Source organism: Drosophila ficusphila, unplaced genomic scaffold, assembly GCF_018152265.1.
Source record: "Drosophila ficusphila isolate 14025-0441.05 unplaced genomic scaffold, ASM1815226v1 contig_412, whole genome shotgun sequence".
NCBI lineage: Eukaryota > Metazoa > Arthropoda > Insecta > Diptera > Drosophilidae > Drosophila > Drosophila ficusphila.
Window position 1 is genome coordinate 2,721,027 of NW_025064326.1, and position 6,000 is coordinate 2,727,026.

Genomic DNA, 6,000 nt, shown 5'->3' on the forward strand with positions numbered 1-6,000 from the left:
AGAAAAAAAAGCTGAGGCAGTCCATTCACAACGGCAACTCAAACAGTAGCAACATCTGCGGTTGCAACAGCAACATTTGAATCATCATTTCAAAGAAGCCCACCAGCAACATCAGCAATGTTTGGAATACAACCAGCAACATCAGAAGATAAAACTACGAGCAAGCTAACTTATCGTCTTTCCCCCTTCGGAAAATGAAATATGTACAAATTTTGGAAACGACAACAACCGGCTGACCTTCTTGGCCCACAAAAATCGGAATAAAGCAAATATAGTTGCTGTGAAGTCCAACGGCAATAGCGAAGCATAAAAAGCTAACCGCCAAAAAAAGCTCGTGGGGAATGCCGCTGACCCCGTCAAGATCCCCCGCCCCTCGGCCCCTTCTATAGTATATGTCCATATAGAAATAATGAGTGGTAGTAGATATTTGGGGTATAGTTAGTGGAGAATTGGGAGGGGGAAGAGTAGGAGTGGCTTGGGGGTGGGGGAGTGCGACGTGTGCAGCGTCACGGTTGACTGAACTCGACGCTCGACTCGCGCACCTTAGATAAATTTCAATGAACTGCATCCTATAAAATCAAACGATTTTCAGCTGGGATTTAATGAATCGAAAGTTACTCCCAAGGCTCGACAATCATCTGTTATTATCGGTTAAGTTATGGAATTAAATAAACAGGAAGTAAAAGCTTTTTAAATATAAAATATAATTCTATTAATATAATTCTATTAATTTATATATGAGTATAAATCTTTAAGCCGCTATGTCAACAACTTAAGTAACACTTACTTGATAAACATTCCGAACACTTTGTGCGGTCAAAGTGTTAACAACTGTGTTATAGGGCAACTTTATTTATTAAATCCCACTAGTGGAAATAAAGTTAATTATCGATGCCTCTGAAACGTCGATCAGGAAACTTAACGTGCACTTGGACACTTTACACTTTTAATTGAAACAGAACTGCTTAAGAGCCCATAACTCGATAAGTCTTATAGGCATGACGTCGAAGTCTGACATGATCAGCAACTTTGTTGGTAACCGGTTTTGCGAATTTTATAACATATGCATAATTTGTTTTTGGACTTAATTACTCTGGACTTTGGAATAAATTTTGGCTCCAGTTCCCGCTTAGGTAAACACTTTCTTTTCAAGTTCGTTCTGCGCAGTGTATTCTACTTTTAATTTTGTTCCGACGACATCTCCACATATATAGTATGCATTACCGAAGCTGAATTACTTGGGATTCCAGATAGCACCTTTATTTTCTTTATAATTGGTAATTGGAAGTCCGCATTAACATAAACCAATTAAGTCTGGGATAGTTTATGGCCACTTATCAAATCAAATGTGATAGAAATAAGATCAAATTTATTGTAGAATTTGATGAATGCATTACGTGTGCCTAAGTGCCATTTTATTGACTAATTCGAACTGCAAGTCAGGTACCAAGTTCTGACAAATGTTCTAGACACTCGTGAAGTAGCGATCGTAATTTGAACGATTTTCAATATAAGTATAAAATCAATTTAATTTGCATGACAGTCACGACGATATGCAAATAACCAATTGAAACTATTAGCCACAATTTCTGAATGAATCTCACGGGGAGAGCACTCACCTCTGTTTTTTACCCACTTCAACTTGGTAGTAAAAGTCCTCGAAGATAATAGTGCTTCCAAGGCAAGTTCTTGGGTAATTTAAGTCTTGGTAGTATAATTCAGGCTCCGACTATAAACTTAATGCTAACAACCTTAAGCTAATAATTAAAAACCTTCGAATGTAAGTACGAAATTATATTTATAAGCCCGTAAAGATTTTAATTGCTCTCGGTCACACACAATTTTAAAGCGCGGCGTTACTGGGTGGAACCAACTGACTTAATGCCAGATATCATGGAGAGCTACTACGCCTCCGACTTAATTCGATTCACGTGTGGCCACTTTGTCATTGACAGAAAGTTTAACTGGAAGATCGAACAAGCCCTATCGAATCGTTGTAAATTACAGACGGTGCCGCACTTTACCTACCCGGATATGATAGCAAATTGATAGATGCACACATGTGGATTTCAGGTTTGGAGTTTAGTCGTGACTTGTCATTGAGGCTGTGATAACGTAGTTCACCAACAAGAACATAAGTGGGAAGTTTCGGTTACCTTTAGATATTTAAATAATATAAATAGCTTCTTAGATAATGAGTTATGTGTTTAATAACAATCATTTTTCCAGCCTTTCAGCACAACAGATAACGTTAGCTACTGTTTGATTCGACGTCAACGAGAAAATTATGCGTCAGAACCAAAAAAGTTGTTATCAAGTGAATTTAGTGACTGGCTGATCTTGAAAAAATAAAATACAGCCAGATCAAGTACGATAAAAATAATATGACTGGCTATCAAGTTAACGCGTTTTCCGTAATAGATGAAGTTTTCACTTAATTTGACGTTTAATGAAGGTTTGATAAATTTCAGCGATTTATTTAATTTCAACGATTTATAACAGCCTAATCAAAACTGACCTCATTTCAACTGGATAAACCTTCCGATAAAGTAATAGTTTATTACTCTAATTTAGTGATAGGTTCCGGTTTGAATTAACGGCTTCCTATTTAATAACGATTGATCTTAATATGACAAGCTAACTACAGCTCGGCAACAGGCTGTTATTATTGGATCAAAGTAAAATGTAAACTAGTTTTCATCATAGAGCAAATAAATCATCAATACCTTCCATTTGCATGCAGCTGAATCCATTTCTAGAAAAAGTATTTAACACATTCATACTTATCCCTTTTGTCGGCTGTGTAATTTTCATGTTAACTAATTGAATGATTGCTAATGCTTTTAATACTTGACGGGTGCTTACCCTTTAGACCGGTTTGAGTGTAACTTTAGACGGAGGGAAGTGTAGTAAAATTTAACGCTTATTTAGGCCCTGGAAGCTGGCCAGTACTCGGAACGTGATCGCATTACTCTATCTAATCTGAACTTGATCTAACCCAATAGACTTTGACTTGGATGCCGATTCCACGTGAGAAACTCATTTGAATTAATTAGCAAGTACAAGTCCCAGCCGGGTTTATGGTACCATCAAAGGTTGACAAAAGGTCCATTCGTTTGGGAAAAAACTTTATCCATTTACAACCAATTAGTAACGTTTCTGCGCAATAGCAAAAAAAATATAACGAAAACAACATGTTAACATGGAATTAAAATAATACAGTTTAAGCTTTATAGAATTCATTTAATAAAATATTTTATTTTTGATTTGAATGGTTTGTGGTACTTTCTCTTACAGCTAGATCTTATCTTTTAAAAGTGGGTTCAAAGCGCGGAAAACGGGTTTATCCTGTGAAAGCGCTGTGGAAGCCGCATTCCCTCAACTTTGGCTTACTTCATAATAAAGCCAGGAAAGCAAATCAGTCTGGTTGGGTTCTGCGCTAAAGCTTTTTAGATGTTGATGTATATTTACAAATATTAAGTTCAAATAACTTATAATGTATTAAGTATAATATAAGTAAGATTTGCGGCACAATACCTAGTTACACGCCTTCGCCACAGTTTTGGACTACTTAGCCAAATGTAAACCAAATCCAAAATTGGTGGAACAACTTACCAACAATAAATCCAACATTTTGAATTCCATTTTTTTTTTGGCATCCGATTACCAACGTTTGATTATGAACTGGGGTCCAAAATCGACCTTCACTAAAATGAAAAATTTAGATGCATATTGTTTTTAAACCCAATTACAATTGTTTAGAGGTATTTCATGTTTTAATTGGACAAAATCCGACAAGGTAAGTGCTTTGAAATTGCTATTAAGGGGCACAATTGTGTAATTCATCGGAAATTCAAAAACATTTGATGTGAACAGGCGTTGAAAATGGGAACTTGCTCAAGAGAAAAATTAAATTTGACGAGTTATGGGCTCTCACAATTATGTAATCCATCGTAACTTGAAAATTCTTAGAACATTTCCAAATGGATATCTTTTGTATAAAGCTTTCCAACTTATATTGTTACCAATTTACTGTCATAATTTTTTGTTCATCTATAATTCAAACCACGAGCTAAATGCCATCTCAAAACCACAAAATGTTATGAGCTTGGCGATTTGGAGATTATTTTCGAGTCGCGAGTTCATTGCATTACATTTCCAATTATGTTTGTCCCCCGGAATTATCTCTGCGAATCAACAGTCGCAGCCAAGTTGGACAAAGCGGCTAAGCCGAAGTGGGATCCATAATTGGAGTCCGGCCAAATCAAAATGCCAGCTGTGGCGGAAGGGGAGGGGGGTGAAAATGGATGGATGAAAATGAATTATTGACCAAAGATTGTCCGGCCATTCGAGCAGCTCGGTTCTGCCATTCTGCCATTCGCTCATTATCGGAATCCATGGCAACATTTCGCTATTTGTCGCCCATTTCTGAGGGATGTGTCTGACTTAGTTCGCTTAGTTCGCCTGCCCCTCCGTGGCCCTCTGATTTTTTCAATCAAAATTTCAAAGCCAACTTAAGCTGAGCGGGATTTGGCGAATGTGTTTGCCAATGGCTTTCCTCTGCGGAGGTCCTTGGGCGCTTTCGGATCCCTGAATTGGGTAACCGAGAATCGCGAGCCATCCGTCCATCCATTCGTCGGTTTGTCTGTTTGTGTGTGCTTTGTCTTATTTTCATTTCGCCCTGCTGGTTTTTATTTGTTGTCTGTTATCTATTTGTGTTTACTTTCCTTTTGCCATAAGGCGACAATCGCTGCCATCGCCATCATCATCACCATTGGCATCACCATCGCCATCATCATTGGCATCCCGACATCACCATTTTGGGGCTGGGTGCGTGGTAATCCAAGGATGATGATGCTCCCTAAACTAAACTCAACTAAATCAAAACCGAAATCGAATCGAATTTATTGTCATCTCCATTTTGCGCCTCAGATTATGCCACAGATTCCTTCCTCGGGTTTCAATTTCGGTGTGAACTTTCGCTCTTCGGTTCACAGCAACTTGGGGTTCTTTTTCGCCATTTTATGCTCTGTATTTCGGGAGTGAGGTGGGTATGATATCTTGGTGAACAGGAAGACTTAAGGTATATTATAAGGAATTAAATATAAGAACTTATAATGCTCAATTTTATTATTATTAATATGTTTGAAGTTGAATATAGTCTGGTAATGATATGATTGGTAATTTAAATCAATCTACAGAACATTAATCCATTCTATCCCCTTGAAGGGTATCTCAAGGTCGACTAGGGATCCCTTTTCTGATGGAGATGATTGTTACGCTTGGCCTGAAGCTACAGGTTATGATGATTGCTGCTGCTCTGTGTTTTGTCCTCTGCGCCTTGGCATTTTGTCTGCGTTTTGTTTCCGCTTCGCCCCCGCAATTTCTGCTGATTGTTGTGTTTTGGAGCGGCTGCAATCAAAAATACATCACCGATGGAGCAGCAGTGCTGTCTGTCCCCCAGTTTGACTCTCAATTTTCCAGTGCCTGTGCCTCGGCGGCAAACTGATGCTGACATGGCGGCTTACCCGCAGAAGACCTCACTTTCTCCAGCAATTAGGCGGGGCGAAAGTTGCATGTTGCATGTTGCATGCGATTGGGAAAATTAAGTTTCCACCTAATTGTTTAAGAGGAGGCGTTCGTGCGTCTGGCAGACGGACGGCTCTTCCCCAGCCATCAGCCATCTTCCACTGACAGCCGGAGAAAGCCAAGTGTGTTAGTGGGTGGCAGGCAGAAGCCGCGACTCAACTGCCAGCTAGTTGGTTTTCCCGGCTTTTCCTGCAGCTGGCGTTAGGTCTGAATGCCCAGACAGAGTCGCTGCAGTTGACAGCGAGTGCGTGCGGCTTTTCCACACAACCCACTCCACCCACTGTGCCACCGTGCCACCCACATGTACCACGCCCCCCGGAGTGCGTGTGTGGGCGTTGCATTGATTTTATGGGCTTGCACATTTCATCATCACAACAATTTTTGTTGCGTCTTCTGATTGCGGCTTGCAAT